This window comes from Heterodontus francisci, chromosome 16 (genome assembly GCF_036365525.1).
Source record: "Heterodontus francisci isolate sHetFra1 chromosome 16, sHetFra1.hap1, whole genome shotgun sequence".
Classification (NCBI taxonomy): Eukaryota; Metazoa; Chordata; class Chondrichthyes; order Heterodontiformes; family Heterodontidae; genus Heterodontus; species Heterodontus francisci.
Window position 1 is genome coordinate 48254724 of NC_090386.1, and position 17012 is coordinate 48271735.

General features: G+C 44.7%; 1 protein-coding gene across 12 annotated transcripts in view; it reads left to right on the plus strand.

Moving 5' to 3' along the window:
- LOC137378079 (teashirt homolog 2) overlaps positions 1-17012 on the plus strand; it is a 570240-nt gene that overhangs the window by 200851 nt on the left and 352377 nt on the right. The window lies entirely within an intron of this gene.

The window sequence follows — 17012 nt, forward strand, 5'->3', positions numbered from 1 at the left end:
GAACACCACTGTCTACTATCCTCCAGTCTGGGGAAAAAAAAACATTTACTGCAACTCACTGTTCTCTGTCCTTAACCCAAATTTTTATCTAATTGGACACTGACCCTCCTATTCCATGTGCCTCAATTTTGTTAACCAGCCTTCTATGTGGTACTTTATCAAACACTCTCAGATGGGTCGGGGGAGGGGGGGGGGGGTGGGGGAGCGCGGTGGAATGCTAGCTCTTTCACATTCAATGTCTCTTGATTAAAATCCATCTCACTAATTGAATCAGGGAGGCACTCCTGTTGTCTTCTTCAGTCAACTGTCCTTTAAAATGCAAGTGGACAGCCATGTTTTCAGCCACTGTCCTTTGGAATGTAAATGTGCAGCCATGTTTTCAGCCACTGTTGTGGTCTGTTTAAACAAGTTATTTCAAGTCAAGTAACAGTTCAAAATGTTCCATATGACAAAATTAATATGTACCATTTTTGGCAGGTGTGGCTTGCGTCACAGCACCCTTTTACTATTTATATGCCTATAGAAGACTTATGAATTCCCTTTTATGTTAGCTACCTTCTCATACTCTCGCTTTGCCTCTCATTTTCTTTTACACTTGCTCTCTGAACCTTCCATATTCAGCTTGGTTCTCACTTGTATTATCAACCTGACATCTGGCATAAGCACCTTTTTCTCAGCTTCATCTTACTCTCTGTCTCTTTCATCATCCAGGGAGTTCTGGCTTTGGTTACAATATCTTTTTCCCTTGTGGGAATGTTCCTCAACTGTAGCTGAACAATCTCCTCTTTAAGGGCATTGTTCTTTTACAGTTTTGATTGCCAATCTGTGATTGCAGTTTACCCGGAATAAATCTGTTCTCCTCCCACTAAATTGACCCCCTCCAATTCAGTATTTTTCACTAGAGATTGCTCCTTCTACGTTTCCATAGCAATCTTAAAATTTATTATACTATGATCATTTTCTCTAAATGTTCCCCTCCTGACATTTGATCCACTTGACCCACCTCATTCCCTAGCACCAGATCCAGCAATGCGTCATTCCTTGTTGGACTGGAAACATAGTGATATAAAATATTCTCCTGAAAATACTTTAGAAACTCTTCCCCATCTCTGCCCTTTACACTATTAATATCCCAGCCTATATTACGATAATGAAGTCCCCCACTATGACTCCTGTATAGTTTGTGCACCTCTCTGTAATTTCCTTGCAAATTTGTGCCTCTATATCTTTCCCACTTTAATTCTAGTGCATTGGCACCTCTATTGTTTCTAACTTAATCGATTCTGTCCTTTCCTCCCCCAGAACATCCTCTCTCTCCAACGCAGTAATATTCTGCTGAATCAATACTGACACCCCACCTCCTTTCTTTCCTTCCCTATCTTTCCTGAACACCTTGTGTCCAGGAACCTTCAGTACCCTGTCCTAACCTGCTAGGTCTCTGTTATTGCCACAACATCATATTCCTACATGGCTATCTGTGCCTGCAGCTCACCAACCTTATTTACCACACCTCGTGAATTTACCTGCGTGCACTGTAAACCTAAGTTGGACCTTATTGCATTCCCTCTTAGTCAGACCCCACCTAATACCTTACTATTTCTTACTCTAGTGCTTTCTGTCTCTCCCAATCCTTCATGCACCTTGTTTCTCCTTTCCAATGCTACATCCTGGTGCCCATCCCCCTGCCAAGTAATTTAAACCCTCCCCAACTGCACTAGCAAACTGCCTGGGAGGACATGGGTCCCAGTTCTGTTTCGCTGCAACCCTTCTGGCCGTTTCCTCTTAAATAACAGCTTTTTTGAACTGGGTTACAACTCTCTCAATATTAAATTGACCTTGAAACAAGCATGTAGATATGATTTGTAAAGAATTTTGTTGGTGTTGACAGGATTAAATGCACTGAATATATAAACATGAGTTACAGTAGAATCACGTACAGTTATATTTGTTGAGACATAGGTAATATGTAAACAGAGTGATAATTGGTTCCTTTGGGGTATGGGAAGGATTAGGATGGAAAATGCTATTCATTGTATTCTAACCCTCATGAAGTATCAATCACCCTTCACCCCGTGCTTGCTGACAGGCTGGCCTTGGTCCAGCAACACTTCAATTTTAAAATTCTCATCCATATGTTCAGATCCCTCCATGGTCTTGCCCCTCCCTATTCATCCCTACAACCATCCAAGATGTCTGTGTTCCTCCCACTAAATCTTCTTGTATCTCACTATTCATCTCAGCATTGGTGGCTGTGCCTTCAACCATCTAGGTCCTGAGCACTGGAATTCATTCCTTAAACTTCTCTGTCTCTCCAAAACTCTCTCCTCCTTCAAGATCATTTCTAAAAGATGCCTCTTTGACCAAGTTTTGAGTCACCTGTCCTAATATCTTCTTTTTTCCTTCAATGTCAATTTTTGACTTATTACGCGCCGTGGAACACCTTGGATTGTTTTCCAATGTTAAAGGCACTATATAAATGTGTTGTTGCGGAGTGTTCTCATTTTCTACTTTTTATTTTAATACCAAATGTGTGAGAAAGGAATCCTTGTTTGACTTTCTTGCTGTAATCATTTTAGTTTAGATGTTGTCTGCTGCTCCAACTAATTTGAATGTCCAAGACAGTGGCACAGAGCTTTATACTTTCTTCTGTTCAATTTCAAAGGCAAGCATTGTTAAATACCATATCCCACACTTTTAATTGCAATTATGGCTGTTTACGATTCCCACAAGATGTCATAATTGCAATTAAAAGTGTAATTTAAATGTTAATTAATTATGTTCTTATTCCAAAGAGAAATGAGAGCTTTCTTGTACTCATTTGTTAATTGCTTTGCCAAACTACAATGCATTTGAATAATTTTGTTTGACTTAGTAAAATCTTTATAATATTGATTAGGGAATTTGATATGTTAATGCTAAGTAATAACCAACTGAAGTTGTAGGATATTCATCAATTTTTGATTTAAACAACAATGAAAAAGAAAACATGAATCATGATTAGAGTGTTTAGCAAAGCGCAATGCATTTTATTGCAAGGTGATACAGGCAATAGCATTGGCACTGGTATGAAATAATCCTCACCTAAACACACCTGAGTTTCTTCAAGGCGCAGAGCTTTGTGTCATTATTGAACAAGTTTTCTATATAGTTGTCGATCTTCTATTGCATTGCTAATAGACAACTTGTTGATAAGGTAGTAATAACCACATGGGTAATAAAGCATTGATGGTCATGTATTTACCACAGATCAATCAGATTTTCAGGACATAATTGATAACAATCCAGAAAGTCTTTTTATTTACATAGATACTATGTAGATGAATTATTTAGATATGTTACATCATTATGGACAACACACAGTAAATGTAAATTAAATACTCAATATGTCAATAAATATAAATTTACATAAATACAACTTATATTTATACAATGCCCTTAATATAATAAAATGTCCCAAGGCACTTCACAAGAGTGTTATATAGCAAGATTTGACACTGAGCCACATAAGGCAATATTAGAGCAGATGGCCAAAAACTTGGTCAAAGTGGTGCGTTTTAAGGAGCGTCTTAAAGAAAGAAAGAGAGGTAGAGAGTCAGAGGTTTAGGGAGGGAATTCCAGAGATTAGGGCTTGGCAGCTAAAGGCGCAGCCACCAATGGTGGACCAATTAAAATTGAGGATCCTCAAGAGGCCAGACTTAGATGAGTGTCGATATATGGGAGAGTTGTGGTTTTGGAGGAGATTACAGAGATAGGGAGGGGCCAGGCTGTGGAGTGACTTGAAAACAAGGATGAGAATTTTAAAATCGAGACTTGCTTGACTGGGAATCAATATTGGTCCATGAGCACAGGGTTGATGGGTGATGGATGAATGGGACTTGGTGCGAGTAAGGACACAGGTAGCAGAGTTTTGGATGGTGTCAAGTTTATAGAGGGTAGAATCTGGGAGGCAATCCAGGAATACGTTGCAACAGTCAAATCTGGAGGCAGCAAATGCTTGGATGAGGGTTTCAGTAGCAGATGAGCTGAGGCAGGCAGAGTCAGGCAATACTACAGATGTGGAAATTGGCAACTTAGTGATGGTGTGGATATGTGGTCAGAACCTTATCTGGGGGTCAAATATGACACCAAGGTTGCAAACGGTCTGGTTCAGCATCAGGAACCAAAGACAATGGGCTGGATTTTAAAGCCCCTCTGCCGTCGCAAACGGTGGTGGGGGGCGGGGGTACAATGAAGATCGGTACGGCGGAGGCCTGCCACCGACCCCGACGGCGGCAGGCCCCGTACTGATCTTGGCTGCGAGGCCTTGTGATGGCCGCCTCGCCACTCGGCAACGAGACCCACATTAAAATATGTTAATGCCTAATCACCATGTAGGCCGCAGCGATTCAGTCACCCCGTTCCAATCTTTATTCGGGCAGCCAACAATGCGTCGCCTTCGAATCCCCATTCGGGGAAATGTGGCGTGACGCCTGTGGGGTGTCAGAGGTTTTTTTCTCTGTGCGGGAGGGGGAGCGGGGTTACAGTGCTGTGGATTGGTCGGGGCGGGTGATGGGAAGGGGGCAAAGGACAAAGGTCCAGAAATATGTGAGGGGGAAAGGTCAAAATTTCAAGGTAGGTATTCCAGGTGGCGGGGGATAAGGGGCAGGAATGTTTTGATATGCCACTGGGAGTGTGGGAGAGTGCATGTTTAGGTTATTTTATTCCATTTTTAAAAACTTTAACTTACCTGGCCCTTTAGATTTTAAATGTCCATTGAGGGCTGTCAGCCCTTTAAAAATGGCATCGGCAACTGCACATTGGCACCGGATGCCGATGGCTCGCCCGCCCCCTCCATGACATCGCGGGGGGCTGGCGTTGCGGCCATGCAAATGAGCCGCTGTGTTTGAAATTGCAGCAGTTCTGTGATGTGCTCCCTGTGTGCGCAGGCCGCATTTTTTTACGTCCACCGCCTACTTCGATGGCGGAGTCTGAAAGTGCAGAGCAATGACTTTGGTCTTCTCTACGTTTAATTGGAGGAAATTTCTGCTCATTCAGCACTGGATGGCAGACAAGTAGTTATATAATTTAGTTACAGTGGAGGAGTTGAGAAAGGTGGTGGTGAGGTAGAACTGGGTGTCATAAGCATATATGTGAAACCTCATCAACCAATTATAAATATCAAATAAATGATTATATAAGTACCGAAAAAGCCAATAATATAAGTTACTATTTAAATAACCAATAGATGAATGATTCCAGTATTCAAGGAAGAAAGACTTGTATTTATGTACCACCATTCCTGACCTCAGGATGTCCTCAAGTGCTTTTCAGCCAATAAAGTACTTTGACAGTGTAGTCACTGTGTTGTAATGCAGAAAATGCAGCAGCCAATTTGCGCACAGCAATGTCCAACAAACAACAATGTGATATTGACCAGATAATTTTTTTAAGTGATAAATATTGATTAGGATACAGGGGAGAATTCCCCTGCTCTTCTTTGAAATAGTTCCATAGGATTTTTTACATTCACCTGAGAGGGCAGATGAGCTTGATGTGGAACCCATCCAGGAGAGGATGAAGCGGAAGTATTCTGTGATCACAGAGTAGAAGGGAGATGCGCTGTCCTAGCTAAACTTTACATATTGGGACTGAGTGCACCCGAGGTCAGAGATGTACCTAAGGGTTTGCATAAATTACTTGGCTATGAGGGCGAAAGTGGTTGGAGCAACCAGAAGGTGGAATGAGTCAAATGTAGAAAATAAGATTAATAACAAAAAACATTAAAAATTACTTGCACCTTGAACTGGGACAATGTTAGATGATTTGGACTCCTGCCAAGACTTTCATAGGAGATATACTCTCCCAACCATCACCTGCACATGCCTACAAAGGGAGGGCTCGACTAATATCAGTGACAACACCTATCACCATTGGTCTCCTGCTGTACAGAAAATGTGGCCCACTACAAAAACACCCTTGAAAAGAGTGTGATAGCCCATGTTACCCATGTCCACGCGAATCCAGGTATTAAATTACTGTACAAGTATGCCTTCAGTGTAGCATCATTGGTCATGCAGGGTTTCCACCTTCACAATCCATGTTGATTAGTGTTTACTCAGTTATCATTATACAGATAATCATGAAGTTACACCTGATAACCAATTCTCTTATTTTACATGATGGGTTTGTAGGTGCCCCTTTTTGATTTTATTGCCCTTTTAGAATTTGGCCTCACATTGACTCCTTTCTAGCCCACTGGTACCTCCTCAGTGTCCAATGACTCCTTCATAATGATTGTCAATGGCTCATTAATCTGCTGATTTCATCTCCTTTGATATTCTGGGGTAAATACCACATATTCCTTGTGTTTTTTTTTTAGATCTTTTAACCTATCTAAAATTTTCATTTATTCCCCAGAATGCTTTTAATTGTTAAACCTTTGAATGAATATTTCAAATATTACAGTTTAAGAAATCATAATGGCGAATCTTAAAATGAAATGAGTTATCAGAATAAATTTCCATTAAGTGTATTGTAATCACTTGAAGCATCTGTAAATTTAATCTTGTAAGGCATAATAGCAAAGGGTTACGACCAGGTGAGAAAGGTGTCTCGGGGTCCGTATCAGCCTTCACCTTGTCTTACCGTAACTGGGTTTAATTTTAAACACACCGTGTTTTTAGCTCCCCCGTAGTTATTCCTTGTTCACTGCTTTCCAATTATAAAGCAAAGAAACCAGCACAAGCAGGTTTTCTTAGGTGTAAAGACGAAAAGTTGAAATTTATTAAACTTAAACTCTACTTCAGTTGACGCCTACGGATACACGACGCACCCACACTAGTATGCATACGCGATACACACATGTAAATAGAGACAGAAAAGAGCAGAAGAAATAAAGTGGAAAAGTTGGAGGCAATATCTGAAGAGTTTTTGTCATGGTTCTTCAAGCTCACTGTAGAGTTCTTGTTTATAGGTAGATCTTTTTCATTGGGGCCCAGTATTCTTCTGAAACCTTGTTCACTGTAGGAGACTTTACTTTCTTGGGATCCGTGTGTCTTCAGTGGATTCAGAGGCTTGTGAGAAAGAGATGGGAGCAGACAGGAGAGATCTTCTCAGTCCAGGAGCAAGCAGTCTTCTTAAGTTCAAACTTTCTGTGGCTAGTTCATGTGACCAGCTGGTCTAACCAGTCCTGGATTGTATCACTTTAGCAGTCTCTGGACTGCTTTTATTAGACACAATACCTGGTGATCAAAGTCCATTGTGGTTTGAATGTGTCAGGGAATGGTCCTTTGTCCTTCCAAGCACTGCATGTTAATATGCAAATGTCTTTTCCAGCCATGGCTGATCTGTTTAACGAGTCATTTCCTCACTCCAGCAACAGTTGAAAATCAATGTTCATGACAAAATTAATGAGTCTCATTCTTGGCAGGTGGGGGCCTAGCATGACATCTCCACATCCAGCGAATGAAATGCGATTTTTAAAGAGAGCATTTCATTAAAAAGGGTCTAGAGACAATCTAGAGACTAAAGAGAGAAAATATAAGGTACAGGTGAAAAACATGCATCTCTCTCTCATTCATTCACATTCTCTCAAAGATCTTAAAACTTATTAAAACTGCCCCCCCCCCTTTCGACATCCCTGTAAACATGTGTTTTTTTTTTTGCAGAAGTTTTTCTTCACTTTGCCCATTTCCATGGCTGCCTGGGGTCTTTGAGATGGTTAGGTTTAATTAGCCCTAAGTTGGAAATGTTTTTTCTCAGGAGAGTCCAGTGGGTAGGTCTATCCTGAACTCTGTTTCAATGCTTTGCTGTCTGTTTGGTTCTGACTGTTGGGGAAGATTCTTTGCAAATCTGCTCTTTGTCCTCTGGGACACACCTGCCTGCAGGTATATGCACAGTCTATACTGCACGCTCCTGTGGCACTTCAACTAGGTGAAGCATCACTCTCAAGGTTTCTGTGCCTGCTATAGGTCTTTCTTTGTCTGTGCAGGTTCCTGTAAATGCTGTTAGCAACTCTGGTGGGGTGCTTGTGTGTGCATTTACGTAGGAGGATGTGGGGTCTAACGTTTCAAATTTTTCGGGGTTGGCTGACCGGATTCCTCCCAGACCTCCTTAAGTTAACCTCTTGGTCACTTTTTTCCCTTCCCTGTCTAACTTTTACCAGCCTTGTGCCCACCTGTCCCTTTTTGTTCGTGGCGGGGGTCCCTTACAGTTCACCAGCCCTCTGCTGGAGGGTTCTCCTAACATTGGTACAGGACTTAGGGGTGCAGGTTTCACTGTAGGTTGGGGTTTCCCCTCAACCTGGCACATATGGCAACTCCTGCAGTACTCCACCACATCTTTGTGGAGTTTTGGCCAGTCAACTGCTGTCTTACGTGGGCTTTGGTCTTTCGTATACCGGCATGTACAGCCACTGTAGTCTTGTGGGCCCTTCTTTATAGTTCTCTTTGATACCTCTGCGGCACCACTAACTGGTGAACTACTATCCACTCCTTTCTCTCAGGTCTGTGAGAAGAACTCCATTTCCTCATCAGTACTTCATTCTCTAAATAGTAGCAATCAGAGACTCCCTCTGCTTCACTTTCAGACTGGGCAGTCTGTGCTAACTCTCTCAATACTCGGTCGGCTCACTGAGCCTCAGCTAGGGAAAATCCATTTAATTCATTCCCTGGGTCTCCTAACTTTCCAAAGAAAGTCTCAGACAGACAGACCTATTTATCTGCCTGCAGTGTCAATTCAGACTCCTCTGGGGGAGCTGGTTCGATCATGGCCTGACCCACTACACATTCAGGGAAATTGCAGGGGTCCGTCTCCTGCCACAGCCCTCTCTGTCTGACCTCCTGCTAAATTTCTTCCACTACTGGGGGGGGGGGGGGAACGAACACCTTCACCCCCGCCAGATCGTTACCTAGGAGCAGGTCAACCCTGTCCACAGGCAAACTAGGGACAATCCCTACGGTCACTGCTCCCGAAACTGGGTCGCACTCTAGGTGCACCTGGTGTACAGGTACAGGCATACACTGCCCTCCAATACCATTCACCACCATTCTGATGTTCACTGCACTCACTGGGGGAAAGGTCAAGCCTTTTCCCAGTAAAAGGGATCTAGTGGCTCCTGTGTCCCTGAGAATTACTATGCGCTTGTTATGGTTATGGGGTTACTTTCCCTTCAGACACAAAACGCTGCTAGCTTCCAGGAATGCTATTAACCTTTCCTGCACTTGCAGCTGTAAACTTCCTGGGTTGCTCTCTTACTGCAGTTAAAGCTACAGCTTGCTCTGTTCTGCTCTCCTCCAGGATTCCTTCTTCACTGAGTGGGTGTGCCCTGATTAACCCAACAGGTTTTCCCTTTAGTTTCCAGCAGTCAGCTTTTAAATGCACTGCGTTATTACAATGGAAGCACACAGGTCTCTGGGTTTCACTCTTGCTCGCAGCACCTTCCTTTTTCGCTGGAGGCGGGCCCCCTGCGTCTCCTGCTTTCCTTTCTCTCCCAGGACTGCTTGGACTTCTATCACCTTCCCATCCTATGTTATTTTCGGATTTGTGGGGGTATCTAGGAAAGGTGATCCCCTGGGAAACCGAATTATAAATTAAAGCAAACTCATTGGCCAGAACGGCCGCTTACCGGACTTTCTGAACCCGCTGCTCCTCTACATGTGTCTTGATGGAGAGTGGGAGAGTTTTTAAATTCCTCCAACAGAATTACTTCTCTGACAGTCTCCTAGCTGAGCTGTACTTTAAGAGTCCTCAGCCACTGGTCAAAAGCCAGCTGCTTACTTCTTTCAAACTCCAGATAATTTTGATTAGCTTGCTTCTTGAGGGTTCTAAACTTTTGGCAATAGGCTTTGGGTACTAATTCACATGCCCCGAGGATAGCATTTTTTGTCAGTTCATAATTTGATAAACTCTCATCTGGCAACAGGGAGTAAACCTCATCGGCTTTTCCAGTTAGCTTGTTTTGTAATAAAAGAGGTCAAGTCTCAGCTGGCCATTTTAGCTGCCTTGCCAGTTTCTCAAAGGACACACAAAAAATTTCTACATCTTCCTCATTGAATTTTGGGATTAGTTCAGCTAGTTTTAACAATTTTGTACCCAGCCCTGAATTACGCTCCTCCATATTGGGGCGGCACAGTGGCGCAGTGGTTAGCACCGCAGCCTCACAGCTCCAGCAACCCGGGTTCAGTTCTGGGTACTGCCTGTGCGGAGTTTGCAAGTTCTCCCTGTGACCGCGTGGGTTTCCGCCGGGTGCTCCGGTTTCCTCCCACAGCCAAAGACTTGCAGGTTGTTAGGTAAATTGGCCAATGTAAATTGCCCCTAGTGTAGGTTGGTGGTAGGAGAATGGTGGAGATGTGGTAGGGAATATGGGATTAATGTAGGATGAAGATAAATGGGTGATTGTTGGTCAGCACAGACTCGGTGGGCCGAAGGGCCTGTTTCAGGGCTGTATCTGCAAATAAAAATAAATAAATATTGGCCATTCACTGGGGTTACTCTGTCGCGCACCCCGCCCACCCCCCCCCCCCCCCAGTTAACTCAAGCCGCTTCAGCTCTCTTTCCTCACATTCATTCTGGAAGTTTCTTTCTCTCTCTTTCTCCTACCTCTCTTTGTCTTCACATTACTTCTGGAAGGTTCATTCTTTCTGCCTCTCCTGCCTCTCTCTCTCTCTTTCCTCAAATTCAAGTTTCCTCTGTTCCAATTGTATCTTTGCCAACAATACCCTGTCGGAGTCTGCTTGTAACCCTGTTTCTGCTTCAGATTCAAGGGAAAAATGGTTGGCCACTAGCAAAGAACAAAGAACAGTACAGCACAGGAACAGGCCATTCAGCCCTCCAAGCCTGCGCCGATCTTGATGCCTGCCGAAACTAAAACCTTCTGCACTTCCGGGGCCCATATCCCTCTATTCCCATCCTATTCATGTATTTGTCAAGATGCCTCTTAAACGTCGCTATCGTACCTGCTTCCACCACCTCCCCCAGCAGCAAGTTCCAGCCACTCACCACCCTCTGTGTAAAGAACTTGCCTCGCACATCCCCTCTAAACTTTGCCCCTGTCACCTTAAACCTATGTCCCCTAGTAACTGATTCTTCCACCCTGGGAAAAAGCTTCTGACTATCCACTCTGTCCATGTCGCTCATAACTTTGTAAACCTCTATCATGTCGCCCCTCCACCTCCGTCGTTCCAGTGAAAACAATCCGAGTTTATCCAACCTCTCCTAATGCCCTCCAGACCAGGCAACATCCTGGTAAAACTCTTCTGTACCCTCTCCAAAGCCTCCACGTCCTTCTGGTAGTGTGGCAACCAGAATTGCACGCAATATTCTAAGTGTGGCCTAACTAAAGTTCAGTACAGCTGCAGCATGACTTGCCAATTTTTATACTCTATGCCCCGACCGATGAAGGCAAGCATGCCGTATGCCTTCTTGACTACCTTATCCACCTGCGTTGCCACTTTCAGTGACCTGTGGACCTGTACGCCCAGATCTCTCTGCCTGTCAATACTCCTAAGGGTTCTGCCATTTACTATATACTTCCACCTGCATTAGACCTTCCAAAATGCATTACCTCACATTTGTCCGGATTAAACTCCATCTGCCATTTCTCCGCCCAAGTCTCCAACCGATCTATATCCTGCTGTATCCTCTGACAATCCTCATCGCTATCCACAACTCCACCAACCTTTGTGTCGTCCGCAAACTTACGAATCAGACCAGCTACATTTTCCTCCAAATCATTTATATATACTACAAACAGCAAAAGTCCCAGCACTGATCCCTGCGGAACACCACTAGTCACAGACCTCCATTCAGTAAAGCACCCTTCAACTGCTACCTTCTGTCTTCTATGACAGAGCCAGTTCTGTATCCATCTTGCCAGCTCACCTCTGATCCCATGTGACTTCACCTTTTGTACCAGTCTGCCATGAGGGACCGTGTCAAAGACTTTACTGAAGTCTATATAGATAACATCCACTGCCCTTCCTTCATCAATCATCTTCGTCACTTCCTCAAAAAACTCAATCAAATTAGTGAGACATGACCTCCCCTTCACAAAACCATGCTGCCTCTCGCTAATAAGTTTGTTTGTTTCCAAATGGGAGTAAATCCTGTCCCAAAGAATCCTCTCTAATAATTTCCCTACCACTGACGTAAGGCTCACCGGCCTATAATTTCCTGGATTATCCTTGCTACCCTTCTTAAACAAAGGAATAACATTGGCTATTCTCCAGTCCTCTGGGACCTCACCTGTAGCCAATGAGGATGCAAAGATTTCTGTCAAGGCCCCAGCAATTTCTTCCCTTGCCTCCCTCAGTATTCTGGGGTAGATCCCATCAGGCCGTGGGGACTTATCTACCTTAATGCTTTGCAAGACACCCAACACCTCCTTTTTGATAATGAGATGACTGAGACTATCTACACTCCCTTCCCTAGACTCATCATCCACCAAATCCTTCTCTTTGGTGAATACTGATGCAAAGTACTCATTTAGTACCTCACCCATTTCCTCTGGCTCCACACATAGATTCCCTTCTCTGTCCTTGAGTGGGCCAACCCTTTCCCTAGTTACCCTCTTGCTCTTTATATATGTATAAAAAGCCTTGGTATTTTCCTTAATCCTGTTTGCCAATGACTTTTCATAACCCCTTTTAGCGCTCCTAACTCCTTGCTTAAGTTCCTTCTTACTGTCTTTATATTCCTCAAGGGGTTCGTCTGTTCCTAGCCTTCCAGCCCTTACGAATGCTTCCTTTTTCTTTTTGACTGGGCTCACAATATCCTGCGTTATCCAAGGTTCCCGAAACTTGCCAAACTTATCCTTCTTCCTCACAGGAACATGCCAGTCCTGGATTCTGATCAACTGATGTTTGAAAGACTCCCACATGTCAGATGTTGATTTACCCTCAAACAGCCACCCCCAATCTAAATTCTTCAGTTCCTGCCGAATATTGTTATAATTAGCCTTCCCCCAATTTAGCACCTTCACCCGAGGACTACTCTTATCCTTATCCACAAGTACCTTAAAACTTATGGAATTATGGTCACTGTTCCCGAAATGCCCCCCTACTGAAACTTCGACCACCTGGCCGGGCTCATTCCCCAATACCAGGTCCAGTATGGCCCCATCCCTAGTTGGACTATCTACATATTGTTTCAAGAAGCCCTCCTGGATACTCCTTACAAATTCTGCCCCATCCAAGCCCCTAGCACAAAGTGAGTCCCAGTCAATATAGGGGAAGTTAAAATCACCCACCACTATAACCCTGTTACTTTTACATCTTTCCAAAATCTGCCTACATATCTGCTCCTCTACCTCCCGCTGGCTGTTGGGAGACCTGTAGAAAACCCCCAACATCGTGACTGCACCCTTCCTATTCCTGAGCTCCACCCATATTGCCTCGCTGCATGACCCCTCCGAGGTGTCCTCCCGCAGTACAGCTGTGATATTCTCCTTAACCAGTGATGCACCTCCCCCACCCCTTTTACATCCCCCTCTATCCCGCCTGAAGTTTCTAAATCCTGGAACATTTAGCTGCCAATCCTGTCCTTCCCTCAACCAAGTGTCTGTAATAGCAGCAACATCATAGTTGCAAGTACTAATCCAAGCTCTAAGTTCATCTGCCTTACCTGTTATACTTCTCGCATTGAAACAATTGCACTTCAGACCACCAGTCCCGCTGTGCTCTGCAACGTCTCCCTGCCTGCTCTCCCTCTTAGTCTTACTGGCCTTATTTACTAGTTCCCCCTCATTTATTTCACTTACTGTCCTACTGCTCTGGTTCGCAGCCCCCTGCCACACTAGTTTAAACCCTCCCGAATGACGCTAGCAAACCTCGCAGCCAGGATATTTGTGCCCCTCCAGTTTAGATGCAACTCGTCCTTCTTGTACAGGTCCCATCTGTCCCTGAAGCGATCCCAATGGTCCAGATATCTGAAACCCTCCCTTCTACACCAGCTGTTCAGCCACGTGTTTAGCTGCACTATCTTCCTATTTCTAGCCTCACTGGCACGTGGCACAGGGAGTAATCCCGAGATTACAACCCTAGAGGTCCTGTCTTTTAACTTTCTACCTCACTCCCTAAACTCCCCCTGCAGGACCTCGTCACTCTTCCTGCCTATGCCGTAGGTACCGATGTGTACCACAACCTCTGGCTGTTCACCCTCCCCCTTCAGAATGCCCCCTGTCCGTTCAGAGACATCCTTGACCCTGGCAGCAGGGAGGCAACATACCATCCTGGAGTCTCTTTCACGTCCACAGAAGCGCCTATCTGTGCCCCTGACTATAGAGTCCCCTTTCACTATTGCTCTTCTGCGCTTTGTCCCTCCCTGCTGAACAACAGTGCCAGCCGTGGTGCCACTGCTCTGGCTGCTGCTGTTTTCCCCTGATAGACCATCCCTCCCAACAGTATCCAAAATGGTATACTTGTTGGAGAGGGGGATAGCCACAGGGGATTCCTGCACTGACTGCCTGCCCCTTCTAGCGGTCACCCATCTATCTGCCTGCACCTTAGGTGTAACCACTTCTCTAAAACTCCTGTCTATGACGCTTTCTGCCACCTGCATGCTCCCAGGTGCATCCAGTAGCCTTAGGAGTTCAGACTTCCTAGCCTTGCCACGTACAGTGATCCCATACTGCTGAGCCATTTTTCTCAACTCCTCCATAGACAGTGGTTTTAAGTTATCCCAAGTTACTTCACCCTGGTTTGGGGAGCTACTAGCTTCAGTTGCAGACATGTTACTATTCAAGCACACACAACCACAAGAAAACCTGTATTGAAATCTTGCTCTTTTTTGATTGGGAACAATTTGGCTTCCCACTTCCAATTTTTCTCGTTTGTCTGTGGGTCAATTCTGGTCGGTAGCACCCACATTTCTATTACAACCAGGTGAGAAAGGTGTCTCGAGTTCCCTCTCAGCCTTCACCTAGTCTTAGCGTAACAGGGTTTAATTTTAAACACACCGTGTTTTTAGCTCCCCCTTGGTTAATCCTTGTTCCCTGCTTTCCAATTATCAGGCAAAGAAACCAGCACAAGCAGGTTTTCTTAGGATTTAAGAAGAAAAGTTGAAATTTATTAATCATAAACTTAAACTCTAATCCGGTTGATGCCAACGGATACACGGCGCACCCACACTAGCATGCATACACGATACACACATGCAAATAGAGACAGAAAAGAGAAGAAAAAATAAAGTGGAAAAATTTGAGGCACTATCTGAAGAATTTTTCTTCCAGTTCTTCAAGCTCACTGTAGAGTCTTGATTGTAGATAGATCTTGCTTTTCGTTGGGGCCCAGTATTTTTCCTAAACCTTGTTCGCTTCAGGAGACTTTTCTCTCTTGGGGTTCCTATGTCTTCAGTGGACTCAGAGACTTGAGAAAGAGATGGAAGCAGACAGGAGAGATCTTCTCTCAGGAGAAAACAGTCTTTCTCAGTTCAAACTCTCTGTGGCTAGTTCAAAAGACCTTGGAACAGCCAGTTAGTCATGTGACAAGCTGGTCTAACCAGTCCTGGATTGTATCACCTTCGCAGTCTCTGGAATGCTCCTATTAGACACATTACCTGGTGATTAAAGACCATTGTGGGTTGAATGTGTTAGGGAATGGTGCTTTGTCCTTCCAAGCTCTGTCTGTTAATATGCAATTTTTTTCCAGCTATGGCTGATCTGTTTAACAAGTCATTTTCTCACTCCAGCAGCAGTTTAAGATCAATATTCATGACAAAATTAATGTACCTCATTCTTGGCAGGTGGGGACGTAGTCTTTTGGGCCTCCTTATCTCGAGAGACAATGGATACGCGCCTGGAGGTGGTCAGTGGTTTGTGAAGCAGCGCCTGGAGTGGCTATAAAGGCCAATTCTGGAGTGACAGGCTCTTCCACAGGTGCTGCAGAGAAATTTGTTTGTTGGGGCTGTTGCACAGTTGGCTCTCCCCTTGCGCCTCTGTCTTTTTTCCTGCCAACTACTAAGTCTCTTCGACTCGCCACAATTTAGCCCTGTCTTTATGGCTGCCCGCCAGCTCTGGCGAATGCTGGCAACTGACTCCCACGACTTGTGATCAATGTCACACGATTTCATGTCGCGTTTGCAGACGTCTTTATAACGGAGACATGGACGGCCGGTGGGTCTGATACCAGTGGCGAGCTCGCTGTACAATGTGTCTTTGGGGATCCTGCCATCTTCCATGCGGCTCACATGGCCAAGCCACCTCAAGCGCCGCTGACTCAGTAGTGTGTATAAGCTGGGGATGTTGGCTGCTTCAAGGACTTCTGTGTTGGAGATATAGTCCTGCCACCTGATGCCAAGTATTCTCCGAAGGCAGCGAAGATGGAATGAATTGAGACGTCGCTCTTGGCTGGCATACGTTGTCCAGGCCTCGCTGCCGTAGAGCAAGGTACTGAGGACACAGGCCTGATACACTCGGACTTTTGTGTTCCGTGTCAGTGCGCCATTTTCCCACACTCTCTTGGCCAGTCTGAACATAGCAGTGGAAGCCTTACCCATGCGCTTGTTGATTTCTGCATCTAGAGACAGGTTACTGGTGATAGTTGAGCCTAGGTAGGTGAACTCTTGAACCACTTCCAGAGCGTGGTCGCCAATATTGATGGATGGAGCATTTCTGACATCCTGCCCCATGATGTTCGTTTTCTTGAGGCTGATGGTTAGGCCAAATTCATTGCAGGCAGACGCAAACCTGTCGATGAGACTCTGCAGGCATTCTTCAGTGTGAGATGTTAAAGCAGCATCGTCAGCAAAGAGGAGTTCTCTGATGAGGACTTTCCGTACTTTGGACTTCGCTCTTAGACGGGCAAGGTTGAACAACCTGCCCCCTGATCTTGTGTGGAGGAAAATTCCTTCTTCAGAGGATTTGAACGCATGTGAAAGCAGCAGGGAGAAGAAAATCCCAAAAAGTGTGGGTGCGAGAACACAGCCCTGTTTCACACCACTCAGGATAGGAAAGGGCTCTGATGAGGAGCCACCATGTTGAATTGTGCCTTTCATATTGTCATGGAATGAGGTGATGATACTTAGTAGCTTTGGTGGAC